General features: G+C 41.3%; 1 long non-coding RNA gene across 1 annotated transcript in view; it reads right to left on the bottom strand.

Moving 5' to 3' along the window:
- The window catches only part of LOC132211217 (uncharacterized), a 1824365-nt gene that overhangs the window by 908604 nt on the left and 896999 nt on the right, over positions 1 to 18762 (bottom strand). The window contains exon 2 of the long non-coding RNA XR_009447441.1: positions 10869 to 10962. This is a non-coding gene — a long non-coding RNA (uncharacterized LOC132211217). The remainder of the gene's footprint in view (positions 1 to 10868; positions 10963 to 18762) is intronic.

Raw genomic sequence — 18762 nt, 5'->3', positions numbered from 1 at the left:
TCAAATGTTTGAATAATCCATTTACTTTCAGAAATGTAGCATCTCACTTGTAGTCAGAGATGAAACAAAGGTTGTTTTGTGCTGAGTGACTAATTCTGAGTTGGAGTTGCAGTGCCAAGCCTCTCAGGAAGAAGATATTGCATTAAAGTTGGCTTCTAGACTGATATGGGTAGTTTCTGCTCTGTCATGGGCCGTGGACACTCTTGACAACTAAGTCCTCACTGTGGAAGGCAGTGAATAAGATACATAGGCAGTAGTGAGGTCAAATTGGAGCAGGAGGGATAAAGCTAGGTACTGTCACAGCCTCCTTAGGGGACAGACAATACAGATTGGGCTTTTTCTAGGGATTATGGCAATGAGCAAATGAAACTTTGTCCCAACCCTTTTTCATCCAACCCCAATACAGCTCCTTGGTGCACCCAAATGCTCTGGGAAGCTAAAATGTTGAGACTGCAGTGCCCTGGAGTAGACTGAAAGAATTGAGGCCACTGACAGAAGATTCAAGCCACTCTGGTTCCCACTTCTCTTCCTGAAAGACACACACATATGGACACTTGTCATCATTCCTTAAAGTTATATCATCAATAAGCATGCTATACTGTGTGATCCTCTCAACTCACATGGACTTACCCATTCACTGGGTCATTGACAAGAGTAAGTGAAAGCTCTTCCTTTGCAAACTATAAAGTACTATATGAACACAGATTACTTGTATTTCTTTATTATCATCAATCCTGTGAGGCAGGTGAGGCAGATATTATTAAGCTGACTTTTTGCTTGGAAGGAACATAAGGGACAGGAAAGAAAATCTATGGACTAAGAAAAGCCAGGGATGGTTATCTTTACAGAAGAAAGACATTCAGATGGTAGATTTTCCAAATTCTTTCTAATTCAACAATTTCAAGTTTAAATAATATGGTTTTGTTTTATTTTTTTCTAAGTTTCTAAAGATTTTTCTGAGAGAATAGTCAGAAAGAAGTGTTTTTTTCTCTTTATTTTTCACCCTATAAACAGTAAATTTGGTATGCTATCACCAAAAACAAAGTAGAACTAAATCAAATTGCAGATATTTTTTCTAGTGAAGATCAACTTAAAAAAAATATAAATGAGGAGTGTGTGTTTGAGAGGGGCAGGTAGGCAGGTATGGAGACTTTTACAAGCAAAATGGTCCCCTCACCATTCCCTGTCAGACACAGCAGTTTCAGTACACATAGCAGCATTATTCCTGTCTGCTCTGGAGTGGCTCTGCTCTAACCTGACCTGGACCCCCTCTGTGACCTGTTTTTGTCATTTGTAGCTAATTGCTGTAGTGGCTGAAGGGTGAGGAAGTGGGCTGGTATGTTGGGGTGGCCAGGAGTGTGACTATAGCTAGAACTTTCTGTTGCAGAGGCTTTTATCTGATTAAAGGAGCCAGGCCGGGCACAAAGAATGTTTTTTCTCTTTGCATTAGATACAGGACATTGTAGCATTTAGAGCCTGCTGGCCTGTCAGCTAGCTAAAATCCACGGGCTTCCATAGGTGGGGTCCAGGGGAGAAGGATGGAGAGTGGATGGATTTTCATTGGACCCATCTGAGCCATGAGAGAGAAGGTGACACTGAAAACAACTCTCATTTGAAAAGGGGACACTTTCAAAAGCTTCAGGCAAGACCTATGCTGAAGAAGTAGGACATGACTTTAGTGGGGGCAGCCTAAGTCTGGAACTCACCTAGTTCATGCCTTTGTGCTAGTGTCCTTAGGAATAATGCTCTCTCTCACCCTCCAAAGTTTCACTCTAATTTTAGGTATGACACTTTACCTAAGATGTTCCAATCAATGTCCTGACACAGATTGTGCAGCAATAGAATCCTGGCTGACATTTACTGAGTACCCATTATGTGCCAGGCATAATTCCAAATGCTCTAAACATACTTTAATCTTTAAACCAGCTCTACCTTGCAGATCTCTTTCTTCCTATTATAGACATTCTTCGGGTTACGTCAGACTCAACGTACGTCATTTCATGGTTACATCACCATCTCTCATTTATTTATATATAAAAAAAGTTATGTCATTTTAACATATGTACATATGTGCTTTATGTTTTTTATTATTTATTTACCACGAGTAAAGGTCAGGAATTGTTATCTTTCTTTTAATTTTTTTTTTACTATTTCACTTTGTTACTGCTGCATATGTGCTCCATGTGAGTGACATACGTGCTTATGTAGGTGGGTTCCAACTTATGGCAAAAATCGTGTTAGCACTGTAAGAATGGATCTCAGGTGTAACCAGAGGACCTACTGTATATATATGGAGACACTGAGGTTTAGAGTGACTCCTTCACTCACCTAAAGTTGTCCAGTAGAAAAGTGGCAAAGCTAGAACTCAAATCCAGCTCTACTTCAACCCCCTGCCCAGGTTCTCACCACTGTGCAACCATCACCACTGTCTTCAAGATAGAATCTCGGTGTTTGAATGATTTCCAGCCATACCAACCAAATGGCTGGTTGGGACCTGTTGCTGGGTCTTCATAGGGTTTTCAGTGGTTGGCAGAAACCAGGGTTCATTGTCAGTCTTAGGTAGTTGGCTGACATTCTCAGAAAAGAACCATTTCTCAGGGTTCCCATACACATGATCGTGCTTAAAGTCTTCCCACCTAGTTTGAAAGGGAATACAGTGACCAGAAATAACTTGTCTTCAATGAGTGGTATGCAGTGCTGGACAAGAAAATTCAAGCCACTCTATCTTTGAGTAGTAAAGGGTTCTAAGTGACACCTTATATTTATGTTTTATGTGTCACAATGCCAAAGTGCTGTACTTTTGCAGAAGGTACCCATTGTGGTGACAAATAATGTGGTGAGTTTTCAATAATACCAGAGAATTATTAAAAACTAGAGGCCTGTTGCATGAAGAGATTCGTGCAATAGGCCTTCCTTTCCCCTGGCTGCTGGCACCGGTTTGCCTTTGGCACCCGGGGCCCAGGCCTTCGCTCTGGCCGGAGCTGGCTCTGGAAATGTCAGGCTTCGCTGCTCCACTGGCCCCAGGGCCATCAGGCCTCGCTGCTCCGCCAGCCCAGGAAACATCAGGCCTCACTGCTCCGCCAGCCCCAGAAACGTCAGGCCTCACTGCTCCACCGGCCCCAGGCAGTCAGGCTTTGCTGCACTGCTTGGAGCCTATGTATGCAAATTAACCTCCATCTTTGTTGGTGGTTAATTTGCATATAGTGCTGACTAGCCAATGGGAGGCGTAGTGAAGGTACAGTCAATTACCATGTTTGTCTATTATTAGATAGGATAATAACCCCTGGGATTAAAAATGGTGGCAGAGCCCCTGGGTGATTTACTGGAATCTTTATGTTTAGTCTTTAGACGTACTTGCTTAAAGGACACTGCAGATGCATGTGTCTTCTCAAGGATACTTACCCTGCTGTTAGTATCTAAAAATTAATTTTAGTTCAAGTTGTTATTACAATAAAAGTCTAATGAGGCAGGTGAATGGGGCTGTTTGGTTTCTCAAGCCAAGCAGTCCCTTATCCTCTCTTTCACAGAAATGTGTATCAGAGTAATCATTCATCCGTCGCTCAGGGTCTGCTGGTCAGCTCTGGCAAGTGGTTCCCCGTGTGAGGACTGAGGAATGCAACAAGACATGGTGGAACCCTCAAAAACAAAGAATAAGAAAATGAAAATAACTGCACAGTAAGTCATGGGAGTCCGCTTAGGATTTCCAAGTTTGAGGGGATTGTTTCTCAGCTAAGGTTTCACAATGGGACAACAGCTGTACACAGAACAACAGCAATATGTCACAGTGCCTAAACAGTTATAAAGAAGCAGCCATCTCAGCGGGAATGCAATATGTTGGAGCAGCAATATTTTCTCAAATATATTAATGTGCCTTTTTTCAACAGGGGACTATCGCCCTTATTTTTTATCAACTTTGACACAAGATTTTACTTTGCATTTTCTTAAAAATATATTGTATTTCTTTGCAATCTAATGAACTGTAACAATTTAAAATAAAGCCCAAGTTATATCCATAAAAATAAAAAAAACGCAGGTGGTGTCTCTGTTACAGAAGAACAATTAAAGAGACTGTTACAGACTGTTATAACTTACCATCCTTGGTTCCCTAATGGATGGAACACTAGACCTTAATCTCTGGGAACTAGTGGGCAGGAATTTAAAGAGAAATCAGTCCCAGGGAAAAGGAGTGCCCTTGTCATCATTAACTATGTGGGCTCTTGTTCGTGCTCCACTATGTCCACTTCATATTGAGAATCAAAAGCCTACAGAACACCAAAAGGACTTTCCACTGCTCCCTCCTCCTGAAGTAGAGCCTGTAGACCCTGAAATACCTAAGGCTCCACAGTCAGAGGAACCCTTTCCCGATCATCTGCCTCTGGTGTGGGAAGGCTCATCAACTAAATCCTCAGTTATGGGATCATGTGTCAGGCAAGCTATGTTAGAAGGAGAGCTTTGGCCTGCCCAGTTATACAAGATAAGCAAGGTAATCAGATACATGAACCACTCTCCTTTAACACTTTTAAGGAAATATGGAAAAGTATTAGAGAAAATGGGGCTAACAGTCCATTTACAAAAGGAATCCTTAATGCCTTGTCTGAAAATTACCATGTGATGCCTTGGGACTGGCAGAATTTGGCCAAAACAACTCTGGGAACCAGTCAACATTTATTATGGAGAGCAGAATATGATGAGATCTGTGACCAACAGGCTGTTTGTGGGTGTTCACTGGCCATCCCACCTGGGAGCCCCCTGGGCTGCATTCTGGTTGTAAGTCCTGGGCACTATACGCTATCTTCTAAAAGATCCATGGAAAGGACTCTGATTTATTAAATCTTGCCTGTGGGTTGTGCGCGCCTGTAAATATTGTACTTGGAGTGTCTCTGTTGATTGTTGTTTTGTGTCTTTATTTGGTTTAATTTGTTTAAAGATGGAGCATATTTCACTTTACTAGGGGCCCCAGCTACTTGTGGCAGGCTGGACATGTAGCAGGGATTGCAGGAACTTCCCAGCAGCTGCCAAGAATTCTTAACCCTTCCCGCTCTCCCTCTCAAGGCATTAGCCACTGGAAACTCTTGTCTATCTTTAATATAACTTGGTTACTGATTGATGGTCTTTGCTTGCTTTCTTATCTCTGGGGGCCTTAGTTTGCACTTTGCCATTTTATGAACATAGGGAATCCTTTGCTGTTTAGGCTTTGTGCCACTCAGAACCCATTTGCTGTGCTGGGTTAGTGTGAAATAAAATTCTAAGACTAATGTCTCAGCCCACCCTTTTGAGTACTCATTCATTTACTGTAGGGTTTGTTTGGTGTTTTTGTTTTGTTTCTGTTTTTAAGATCTCTTCTTATATGCAAGATTTCATATTGTTAGTCTATTCAGAAAAAGATGGGAAATAATTACTTAAACTCCCCAAGTATTTATCCTAGAGGTCTGGAGCTACAGAAGTGCCCTTGAGTAGGCTGCAGAAGCGACAGCAGCGGAGGAGGGAAGGGGCACTCTGCTTGTGAAGAAAAAAATTGTTAGTTTTACACTAAAGCCATTAGAAGCCCAGGAGTTACTACAGTCTTGGGAACAAATCCCTGGACCTACTATCTCCCCACAAACACACCCACTCTTTCTCCAGCCTCCTAAGAGTTGTCAAGGTTAGGCTTCCTGTTATGCTTCTTAAGAATATGAGTATATTTTCCACTGAAAAAATAAACCTATTTCTGAAAGTAAGGGGGGAAAAAAAGTTTTTCCTGTATGTGCCTAGGAAGCAAAGGTTTTATATATATACTAGAGGCCTGATGCATGAAATTCATGCAAGGGGCCTGGCCCTTGCAGCCCCAGCTTCATCCAGAAGGTTGTCCTGACAGTTGTCCGGATGGTCATTCTGCTGTTCAGTATAATTAGCATATTAGCTCTTTATTATATAGGACAAATTTTAAATGATTGTGTTATGTTAATCAGGAAGTTGATTACTTTAAATGAATATATTACTTAATACTGCTTAATAATAATAATATATAATATTTTAGTCTAATGTATTTGACAATCCTGAGTTTTGAATTTTAAGAAACTTTTCCTTGACCTATACTTGGTTTTAGATCATTCCAATAGGTTCTGGAATGCCTCAAGTGTTTATTTTCTCTCTCATGAAGGAAAATTTTCTGCTAAAGGTACATGGGAAGCTTTGTCAAATAATAATAACTATATTATACTTTCACTTGTAGCTCTAATTGTTATTCTGGAATATTGTATTTTGCAGAAGGGACAAGATTCCATGTCATTTACATTACTCTATAAAGTATCTGGATTTATAGAAGTACTGGCAGGAAAAATCAGGAGAAACAAAAATTTTATTATAGGGCTGAATGAACGGAAAATAATCGTATAGTTTTTGTAACTTTTGTTGAAAGTATTGCTGATTCTTAACTTCTTGTTTTTCAGATATGAGAAAGCGTTTTTAAAGCAATTTGTTAAATTATATATTTCTCTCACTACCTGTCCCTCCCAATATCTCTTTTCATTCCAAGTTACTAACCTTATGTGTTACCTCTTTCAATTCCTCACCACATGGGGTCTGTATGGGAGCTCATAATCAGATTTGGTCACATATAATTCCTAAACATGATCAGATTAAAACACAGCTAACTTTTCTCTTAGCAGGCAGTCTGGACTACAGCAATCTGACTAATGCTACTGTGCCTCCTATCCTTCTGCGTAAGCAAAATAAGCAGTGAGACCACTCTGTTGAAGCATTCCATTGGAAAGTTTGTTGAGGAAATCATGCCCATTTGACAGTCCTAGGTGACCAACAGGTTATAGATTGGAGCCCACATGGTCATTTGCAAGCCAACCACACTAATATTCTGGCACACCATGCATCTAATACTAGTTACATCAGTTATGCAGGCATGCCTATAGTTTGGACTGAGGGAGGGATGAGTCCTTCACGACCTCGAGTACTAGGCTTGCCAGTTCAGGAAACTTTATGGAGATTAGGCCATGCTTTCAGCCCTTTGAAATTGTGGCACGGTGACTACCAGAACTTCTCTGGCCATTATAGTATAACTTTTACTGATAATTATACTGACAGTAGCCTGATTTGCACCACGCACCCCTATGTCTTTGTTATGGGCCCCAATCTACTAATAAATCATAGTTCATCTTTTCTAGTTCAGGATGAAGAAGGAGCTTATTTTGCATCCTGTATTACCACCCAAAATATTACCCCATTGAACATCAGCACTATTACTGGTATGGTACTTAGGAGACAAGCAGAAATCCTAATACCTGTTAATCTCACCAGGAAATGGCAAGGCTCATCAACTATTGAAATCTTAGAAAAAGCATTGATCCAATTACGGCCCAAAATATTTTTGGGAATGTTCATTGCAGCCATCATCTCAGCTGTTGTTATTCTTACTACCTCCGGCATCGCTATGGCGGCCCTTTCCGAGTCTGTTCATACTGCCACATTTGTAGACAATATGGCCTATAATGTAACTAGAGAATCCACGATACAACAGCATATAGATAAAAAAAAATATTAGCTAGACTACAGGCAATAGAGGCAGTCATTGAATATTTGGGGGAAGACAGGATGTTATAGCATACAGTCAAGTACTCAATTGAAATTGGGAGCATAAGCACATATGTGACACCCCCTTGAAATGGAGCAGTAGTCACCATCAGTGGATTGATGTTAAAAAGCATCTATGGGGAGTCTTTCTTGATAACCTTACTGAAGAAGTAAACATGTTGCAAAGGCAAAATAAAGAGTCCTTACTTGCTATCAATGAACATGAACAGACTACTACTTGGAATGCAGTAAAGGAGCATTTGGAGTAGATAGACCCCACCACATGGTTTCCTAGAATCAATTGGTCCCTGATCAGACTAACCATTGCTGTTATTGTAATTTTCTTTATTTTTCTTATAGTCTACAAAACTGGAACTTGAGCAGTGAACATGCTTCTTGGGCCCTGACATTGCACAGCAGAAAGTTCGAAGGGACTTGGTTGGAAATTGTGCAAGGAGGAATCTCAAAAGGTTGGGGGCCTCCAGGAGGAGCTGGCTGAAAGCAGCCACCCCTGCCTTGACTTTTCCAAACAAGTCTGAGCCCATGGGTGTTTTACTGGAATCTTTTTGTTTAGTTTATAGATGTCCTTACTTAAAAGGCACTATAGATGCATGTTTTACCTGCTGATAGTATCTAGAAGTTAATTGTAGTTCAAGCTGTTATTACAATAAAAGCCTAAGGAGGTAGGTGAATGGGGCTGTTTGGTTTCTCAAGCCATGCAGTCCTTTATCCCTCTCTTTCACAGAAATGTGTGTCAGAGTAATCATTCATCCATCACTCACAGTCTGCAAATACTATGAACAACTAAGTGCCAACAAACTGGACAACTTGAGTGAAATTGGCAAATTCCTAGAAACATACAATCTTTCAAAACTTAATCAAGAAGAATCAGAAAACCTGAGTAGGGCAATAACGACTGCTGAAATACAAGCAGTAATTTAAAAACTTCCAGAAAACAAAAGTCCTGGACTGGATGGATTTACAGATGAATTTTACTAAACATTCAAAAAAGAAATAACACCCTTCCTCCTCAAACTATTCCAAAAAATTCAGGAGGGAGGAACACTTTCAATCTCCTTTTAGGAAGCCAGCATTATCCTAATTCTAAAACCACATAAAGACACTACAAAGAAAGAAAATTACAGGCCAATATCCCTGATGAACACAGATGCTAAAATCCTCAACAAAATATTAAAAAGATCATAGACCATGATCAAGTGGGGTTTATTCCAGGTATGTAAGGCTGGTACAATATTCACAAATCGATAAATGTGATATATCACATAAACAAATTGAAAGATAAAAACCACATGATCATATCAATAGATGCAGAAAAAAACAACAAAATCCAGCTCAGTTTCTTGATAAAAACTCTCAGTAAATTGCAGATAAAGGGATTATACCTCAACATAATTTAGGCTATATATGACAAACCTACAGCCAACATAATACTCAATGGCCAAAACTAAAAGCATTTTCTTTAAAAACATCAACAAGACAAGGATGTTTGCTTTCACCACTCTTATTTAACATGGCACTGAAAGTGCTAGCTTCAGTAATCGCAAAGCAAGAAGAGATACATGGCAACAAAATTGGAAAGGAGGAAGCAAAACTGTCATTACTTGCAGAAAACCCTAAAGATACACCAGAAATCTACTAGACTTAATAAATGAATTCAGCAAAGTAGCAGGATACAAAATCAACACCCACAAATCAATGGCATTTTAATACATCAATAATGAACTCTTAGAAAGAGAAACTAAAAAAGAAATCCCAATTACCATTGCAACAACAAAAAAAGATGCCTAGGAATAAATTTAACCAAGGAAGTAAAAGGCCTATAGTTGGAAAGCTATGGAACATTGAAAACAGAAATCAAGAAAGATATAAACAAATATAAGTGTATACCATGTTAATGGATTGGAAGAATTAACATAAATAAAATGACTATACTACCCCAAACAATCTATAGATTCACTGCAATCCTTACTAAAATACAAACAACATATTTCAAAGACCTAGAACAAATTTATACGGAACCATAAAAGACCTCAAATAGCTGCAGCAATCTTGAGAAGGAATTACGAAGTAGGAGGGATCACAATACTGGATATCAAACTGTACTATAAAAGTCATTATAAACAAAACAGTCTGATACTGGCATAAGAACAGGCATATAGACCAATGCATCAGAATAGAGACCCCAGAAATTGACTCACCCCATTGTGGTCACATAGTATTTGACAAAGGAAGCAAGGACTTATAATGGCATCAAGACAGTCTCTTCAACAAATGGTGCTGGGAAAACTGGACAGACACATGCAAAAAGATGAAACTAGAGTACCAACTTTCACTATACACAAGAATAAACTCAAGGTGGATAAAAGAAGGGAAACCATAAAAATCTTAGAGGAACCCACAGGCAGAAAAATATCAGACATATGCCAAAGCAATATCTTCACCGATATATCTCCTAGTGCAGTGATGGTGAACCTTTTGAGCTCAGTGTGTCAGCATTTTGAAAAACCCTAACTTAACTCTGGTGCCGTGTCACATATAGAAATTTTTTGATATTTGAAACCATAGTAAAATGAAGACTTATATTTTTGATATTTATTTTATATATTTAAATGCCATTTAACAAAGAAAAATCAACCAAAAAAATGAGTTCGCGTTGTCACCTCTGACACGTGTGTCATAGGTTCACCATCACTGCCCTAGGGCAATGGAAACAAAAGAGAAAATAAACAAATGGGAATACATCAAAATAAAAAGTTTCTGCACAGCAAAAGAAATCATCAAGAAAACAACAAGAAAACCCACTGCATGGGAGAACATATTTGCCAATGTTATCTCTGATAAGGGTTTAAGCTCTAACATTTACAAGGAACTCATATAACTTAACAAAAGGAAGATAAAGAACCCAATCAAAAAATGGTCAATGGACCTAAATAGATACTTTTTGAAAGAGCACATAAGGAAGGCCAAGAGACATATGAAAACATGCTCAAAGTCACTAATCATCTGAGAGATGCAAATCAAAACAACAATGAAGTACCATCTCACACCTATCAGAATGGCTATCATCAACAAATCAACAAATGACAAGTGCTGGTGAGGATGTGGAGAAAAAGGAACCCTCGTGCACTGTTGGTGGGAATGCAGACTGGTGCAGCCACTGTGGAGAACAGTATGGAGTTTCCTCAAAAAAGTAAAAATGGAACTCCCATTTGACCCAGTAATCCCACTGCTAGGAATATATTCCAAGAAAACAGAAACACCGATCTGAAAGGATATGTGCACACCTATGTTCATAGCAGCACAATTTACAATAGCTAAGATTTGGAAACAGCCTAAGTGCCTATCAGCAGATGAGTGGATTAAAAAACAGTGGTGCATCTACACAATGGAATACTATGCTGCTGTAAAAAGGAAGGAACTCCTACCATTTGCAACAGAATGGATGGACCTGGAGAGCATTATGCTAAGCGAAATAAGTCAGTCAGAGAAAGATAAATATCACATGATCTCACTCATTTGTCGAATATAATGATCAACATAAACTGATGAACAAAAACAGATCCAGAGACAAAGAAGCATTAATCAGACTGTCAAACCTCAGAGAGAAGGTAGGGGAGGGTGGGGGTAAGGGGGAGAGTTCAACCAAAGGACCTGTATGAATGCATATAAGCATAACCAATGGACACAGACACCAGGGGGGTGAGGGCATGAGCAGGGGTGTGGGGGAGCCAGGGAGGGATAAGGACACATATGTAATACCTTAATCAATAAAGAAAAAAACACACCTTAATTGTAAGGCATAAAACCACAGAAATCTTAGAGGAGAACATAGGCAGTAAAATCTCAGACATCTCATTATCAATATGTTTATAGATACACTAGAGGCCCAGTGCATGGATCTGTGCACCAGTGGCATCCCTCCACATGGCCTGCAGGAATTGGGCCCAAACCAGCAGTCCAAAGCCACCTGCTTCTCCTGCCTGCCTGCCGTTCCTTCTCATCCTGGCCCTGCTGAGTATGCCACTGCTGCTCAGTAGGCCCCCAGCAGCTCCATTGCGGTATCCAGACTGCAGCAGCCAGCCTTGAGCCCTGCATCTGGCGCCCATTGGTCAGCTGAGCAGTGCTTCTGCTGTGAGAGCACACTGACCACCAGGGGCAGCTCCCGCATTGAGTATCTGCCCCCTGGTGGTCAGTGCACATCATAGTGACTGGTCAACCAGTTGCTTAGGTGTATAGATATATATATATATATCTCCTATCTAATAAAAGACAAATAGGGTAATTAATCGTACCTCCGATACACTTCCCATTGGCTAATCAGGACGATAAGCAAATTAACTGCCAACCAAGATGGAGGCTAATTTGCATACTGCAGGCAGGGCGGGACAGTGCCATCCCGCCTGCCCTGCTGCCATCCAGGCCTGCTATCTGTGACCCAGGTGGCAGGCGGCCCATATGGGACCCAACACAAGGCTGGCAGGCAGGACCACAGCGATCGGCCACCGGCCACACCCACAAACACCCTCCTGCGGGATCCAAGGCTGGCAAGTGCTAATGCACTGATCTGCCAACACACACACCCGTCAGCCTTTGCCCTGCTCAAACTATGCAGCCAGGAGAGGAGTGACAGGTGCTGGGAACAGGGCGGGCACTTTCCCAGGGTGGGCTTCAGGCAGCCAGGAGTGGGGCCGGAACTTCTGCCATGTTGCCATGGCAACGTGGCAGAAGTTCCCCCCCTAGCTGCTTGCTCATTCACTTACTCGCTCATTCATTCACTCATTCACTCCTTCATTATTCACTCACTCAGCAAACCCTCTCAGGTCCCTGGCACCAGGCCAGGCACTGAAGGTGAAGCAGGATAAGACAGAGCTATGTCCTCAAGATGTTAGTAATTCAGTAGGGCGAAGCAGGCACATGAACAAGGCAGTTGTATGCACAGATGCAGTGGACTGGGTTCGGTGAGGGCTGTAACTAACGCTGACTTTGTTCTCTTGATAAAATGGGGCCTCGGGAGCAAGGCCGCCCCAAGCCTGTAGGCCTGTGCCTAGGCCAGGAGTGGCCGGGGTCCGGGAACATGACAAATGGTGCAGGTCGGGCTGAGGGGTCTGGCCCCACCCCTCACCCTCACCCCCTAGTGCACAAATTTTTGTGCACCAGGCTACTAGTATATATATAATCTCCTAGGGCAAAGTTAACTAGGGAAAAAATAAACAAATAGAACAACATCAAAATAAAAAGCTTCTGCATAACATATGAAACCACTACATCAAATTGAAAAAGGAACCCACTGAATAAGAGAACATATTTGCCAAAGATACATCTGATAAAAGGTTAATATCCAAAATATATAAAGTACTCATACAACTCAACAAAGGGAAGACAAACAATCCAATTGAAAAACAGGCAGAAGTCCCAAATAGACATTTTTCCAGAGAGGACATACAAATGTCCAAGAGTCACATGAAAAAAATGTTCGAAGTCATCAGATTAATGCAAATTAAAACCACAATGAGATATCACCTCACACCTGTTGGAATGGCTATCATAAAAAAAAAAAAATCAACATACAAGTGCTGGTGAGGATGTGGAAAAAGGGAACACTAGTTCACTGCTGATGGGAATGCAGATTGGTGCAGCCACTATGGAAAACAGTATGGCATTTCCTCAAAAAATTAAAAATGGAACTTCCATTTGACCCAGCAATCCCACTTCCAAGAATGTATCATAAAAACCCCAAAACACCAATCAGAAAGAATATATGCACCCTTATGTTCATAGCAGCATTATTTATAATAGCTAAGATTTGAAAATACCCCACATTCCCTTCAGTAGATGAATGGATAAAAAAGCTATGGACAGTACACTATGGAATACTCTGCAGCTGTAAAAAAGAGAGATCTCTTTCCCTTTGGGACAACATAGATCAACCTGGAAAATATTATGCTAATTGAAATAAATCAAACAGAGAAGGACACATATCATATGGCCTCACTTATTTGTAGAATCTGATGAACAAAATGAATTGACCAACAAAATAAGACCCTAAGCAGGGAGGCATAGAATAGACTGACATACCTGGATATGGGGTTTGGGGGTGTGTGCCAAGAAGAGATAAACTAAATAACTTATATACTTACTAGTATTTGCATAGCCCATGGACATGGGCAATAGGATAGTGAAGGCCCTGGGGGAGGGGGAGGGGCTGGGAGGAGGGGTGGAAAAAGCGATAAAAATAATAACTCCTTGGGTGGCCCATTTCTTGTGAATTTTAAGCAACTGAGATTGATGTAAGTACATCTTTAACTACACCAGAGAATTCTAATGGGAAAAGATAGCCTTGGTGTAAGGAATTTTTTGGATTAGGTGTTGTCCTTTGAATTTGACCTCATTGAGAACATTTATTGCCATTAGGGATTGGCTTGGGGACACTTGCACTCACAACAGAAAGACCCTTGCTTATAGGACCTCCATTTAGGCCCCATTCATCCTCTGTGTGGGCTTGGCTCTTTAACTTTGGAATATATATATATATATATATATATATATATATATATATATATATATATATATATATATTTGATTTCTGAAAGGAAGGGAAAGGGAGAGAGAGATAAAAACATCAATAATGAAAGAGAATCATTGATCAGCTGCCTCCTGCACTGAGCCCACAACCCAGGCATGTGCCCTGACCAGGAACCAAAACACAACCTCCTGGTTCCTAGGTCGACACTTAACCACTGAGGCATGCCGGCTGGGCACTGACTTTGGGTTTTTAAGTTGCATCTGTGTCGAGTAAGACTCCCTCCACGTTCTGCAAGTAAAATTTCCTTTATTAACCTTTGGTCGAGAATATGTTTGTATACTTTCAGAAAACAGCTCCAAGACCATGTGGATTCCTGCAACAAGGGATCCCGGAGAGAAACTGACCAGATTGCTCTGGCCACAAAGACAGGAGAGACAGTTCAGAGATGGAGATGGTGAAGACGCATTGCCATGCTAGCAGTCAGCAGCTGTGCATCGCTGCAGGGTGCCCAGGACCAGACCAGAGAGGACCGGACCTGCATTTGTCCACCATCCAGAACCAGCATTTCATTGTTGGCATGTACACATGAACTGTCGGACATTGAAACTTGGGCTCAGAACTGTTGGACATTGATTTTGGGACTTAAACATTTTTTGTTCTTATGTGCTTATTTCTGATTTTTTAAGGAAAAAATAAGGGGGAGATGTGGGAAACTGTTTATTGCCTCCACTATCTGATAAGCGTAGACAGAGAACGCCCCCCCCCCCCCAAGGCTGGGTGCCTTTGAAGCCCTAGCAAAGGTAGGAGCTAGGCGCCACCTCTGTTTGTCCAGACAGTGGTAGCTGAAACTACTCCCCCATTTATTATTATGTAAATCCTTGCTGATGGGCTAGTCTGCTTGTTAATAGGGGGCCACCTGCCTAAGGGCTATGCTATGGGTGCATCCCAGATCAATAAAAGCTTGGTGAGGCCTGAGCACGCAGAACAGAACTTGGAGGGAGTCTTACTCGACATCTGGCGCCCAACGTGGAGTAGGGTTCGGTATCTGAAAGAGGAGCCGCACAACAAATGAGAGAAAAAGACAAAGATAATTTTGCAATATTGGGGGACCAGGCGGCAAGTCCCAAAGGACTTCCTCCGTGCTCAGGCCTCACCAAGCTTTTATTGATCTGGGATGCACCCATAGCATAGCCCTTAGGCAGGTGACCCCCTAGTAACAAGCAGACTAGCCCATCAGCAAGGATTTACATAATAATAAATGGGGGAGTAGTTTCAGCTACCACTGTCTGGACAAACAGAGGTGGCGCCTAGCTCCTACCTTTGCTAGGGCTTCAAAGGCACTCAGCCTTGGGCGGGGGGGGGGGGGGGGGGGGGGGGGAGTGGTTCTCTGTCTACGCTTATCAGATAGTGAAGGCAATAAACAGTTTCCCACAATCTGCACCTGCTTCAAAAGGGTTCCTGCTACTTTGGAACTGGACATTTGCCTCTCAGGGAGGTTAGTCATTTAAATGGTAAACTCAGAGAAGACTTGCTATGAACTCATCTTTTTTTGCCATTTCAAATCATTCTGGAAAACTTCCCAGTTTAACTACAGTGAGAGGGCTCATCTTTTCTGAGGTCTCCACTGTGGAGCCGGGCTTCCCTCAGAGCTCACAGTGGAGTCAGAGCCCAAATGGTGAGGAGTTTCTTAGAGAAAACTACTGTGGCCTCCAAAATGGTGGTAAGAAGCCTTGGAGCTCTGGGAGCTTCTGCCTTTCATCTGGGGAGCATGGCGGGTGGGAGTGGGACAGATGAGCAAGAATGGGAGTTCAGTGAGAACAGGTCATACTTCTTCAGCTTTTCTATTACTACTGTTTAGGAAAGAGGATTATTCATAGACATAAATGCTTTTGTTTCAGTTTAGGTTAATTAATAAAGAAATTTTTACACCAAAAAATGGCGTAAGAATACATTTTTAAACATAATTAAAACATCATTTTAACTGTGCAAATGGTTCAAATGACAATTCTGTCTAAAAAAGAAAACAAATTCTTTCTCTTGGTGTCAAGATGGTGGATTAACTTACCTGTTGAAACTAAAAATCTATCCCAACTCTATATCATGGGCCTGATCCTTCAACTCTATTCCAATTTCCCAAAAGAGTAGGCATTTTTCTTTAATACTTTATTATTTCATCCATCATCAATTACATAGATGGCATTCTAAGTCCCCCAAGGTGTCTATAAAATTTTGTATATATTTCACAAGTTGAATTTTTGTTTCTCCCCCAAGTCTCTGGAAGCAGGACCTGCACTGTGTGGTCCTCACAGGCATCTTCTGTATTTCTGACTCAAGCCAGATCTTTTGGAAACCCTGATTGTGGTGCATTTAGATTCAATACAACAAGAAGCCAATGAAATGCACATTCATTCCCTCTCCTATGGCTTATCAAGAAGGTACTTGGACTGCAATTCTTTATCCAATCTCTGCTTCTTTATGCCAAGATTACTAAATTTAAAGGACTGTCTTAAACAACAAAAACCCCTACCTACATTAGCAATTAACATTTACTCCCTTTTACATTAATTCCATTTTCCCTCCTGCTGTTCTTGGAAAATCTGAATTAAAAAGCTTGGTGCTGCTCAAGGGCAGTTAATAGCACTGAGATGACAAAATATCTTAGAACAGCTGACAAAGGGAACTGGGCCCTGGTTCAAAGTCACGGCAGGAAGCATGTGCCCTGCGCAGCTTGTACTTTCTGCATGAAGAATGAAAAGATTTCCATCACCCAGGATAATGCAATTAAAAAGTACACTGCTGGAATCCACCCCATGCCACCTTGTTCAAAATTGGGCCTCAAACCCAGGGGCCCAACTGAAATTTGAAGTTTACACATCTTGATCTGCAGGGAAGGAGAGGGGGAATTTGGTCTTCTTCCTTGTATAGACAGGTGCCTGTTATCAGAACGAGGGACATATGTTCATTGCCTATGGTAAAAAATTATTAGAGGACTCAGGATGGGTGAATACAGAAAGACATACTAATGTCAGAGGGGAAGCTAATTAAAAGCAGGGCCTCAGGTCTCTCTTGCTCCTTTCCACTCAGTGTTTCTGCTCTATACTGTACACACACAATTTAACATGCACAGAGAAAGGAAAGCAACCATCTCTAATTGCCCCCAAATGACATAGTGTTTGTTGTGGAGAGGGCTGCTTTGTCCAGGTGGAAATGGTTTTCCTGGTTAGTGTGCTCATACAGACTCTCTGGGGTCTGGTGTACAGCTGAATTTTTTTTTTTTTTCTAATCTTATTGAGGAGAATACAATCCAGGGTGCTGATTCCTGAAACAAGGAAGTAATCTTTTAGGCAATTGCTATGACATTGGATTGGCAAGAGCACCCAGAAGAGGGGAAGGCCTTTCTCACTAACCAGTGCCCCATGTGATGAAACAGTGAAGGGGTAAGCATGGCTGCCTCTGTCACGTGGTTTTATGTGCCTCACCAGCAAGCTTGAAGCTCTACTGCATTGCTGCAGGATGCTCACTACAAAATTTACACTTATTCTGACTTCTGATATGTTTCCAGCACATAACGTTTCATTAGGAAGTCAGGCTGAATGAGCAAGCTTCAATCAGTGGCACTGTGCTGCAGTTGGCAGGGAAAGATTCACAGTGCTTGTTCCCATGAAGGCTTTAATGCAAAGGACAATTTTACAGAATGCTTCTGTCCAATCAGACATTTTCTCAATAAAATATGCATTTGGAAAGAGTAGAGGGACATGAAGAAGCTTGGGAAAATATATTCACACACACACATACACACACACAATTAGGGCAGTCAAAGAGGTTTGGTTTCCATATAATGACAGTTAAAATGTACTGAGGGCTGCCTCTATATCAGGTACTGTGCTAAGCTTTCATGAGCTTGTTTTTATTTTTTCAATATTCACAATAAGCTTATAAGATAGGTCCTTTTATGGTGCCCATTTTACAGATAAGAAAGCTGAGGCTGCCCTAGCTGGTTTGGCTCAGTGGACAGAGCGTTGCTCTGCGGACTGAAGGGTCCTTGGTTTGATTCTGGTCAAGGCCACATGCCCGGGTTGCTTGGCTCGATCCCCAGTAGGGGGCGTGCAGGAGGCAGCCAATCAATGATTCTCTCTCATCATTGATGTTTTTATCTCTCTCCCCCTCTCCTTTCCTCTCTGAAATTAATAAAAATATATTTTAAAAAGAAAGCTGAGGCTTAGAGAGGTTAAAGACACATAGCTAGAAAGTGGCAGGGCCAGAATTCAAACTGGCCAATCTGTCTTTGGATTTGAACCAAGTCCTTAACCAAGACCCCCAAGCTGAGTGTTTAATCTGCACAGAGATAAATACAGGATAACTCATTTCAAGTTAGCAAAGCTAGATGAAAAATGGCAACTTCTGCAATTTGCTATAGAAATATTTTCTAGGTAAACCAAGTAATAGATCCTCCTAATCAGTCACCATTTATGTCTATGCTTCTCTTTGTCTTACCTTATGGAGAGCAGCAGCTATGGGACCTCTCAGTTGACAATGGTTTATATTTGGGGTTTCTTGGGAAAGGCACAGAGTTATAGCCTGAAACTTAGAGCATAGTGAGGTAATGTTTTCAGTATATACAACTAAAAATGTACTTAGGAGGGAGGGCAGAGGGG

Source organism: Myotis daubentonii, chromosome 1, assembly GCF_963259705.1.
Source record: "Myotis daubentonii chromosome 1, mMyoDau2.1, whole genome shotgun sequence".
NCBI lineage: Eukaryota > Metazoa > Chordata > Mammalia > Chiroptera > Vespertilionidae > Myotis > Myotis daubentonii.
Note: the sequence above shows the minus strand (reverse complement) of the source record. Positions and strands in the feature narration are given on the sequence as shown.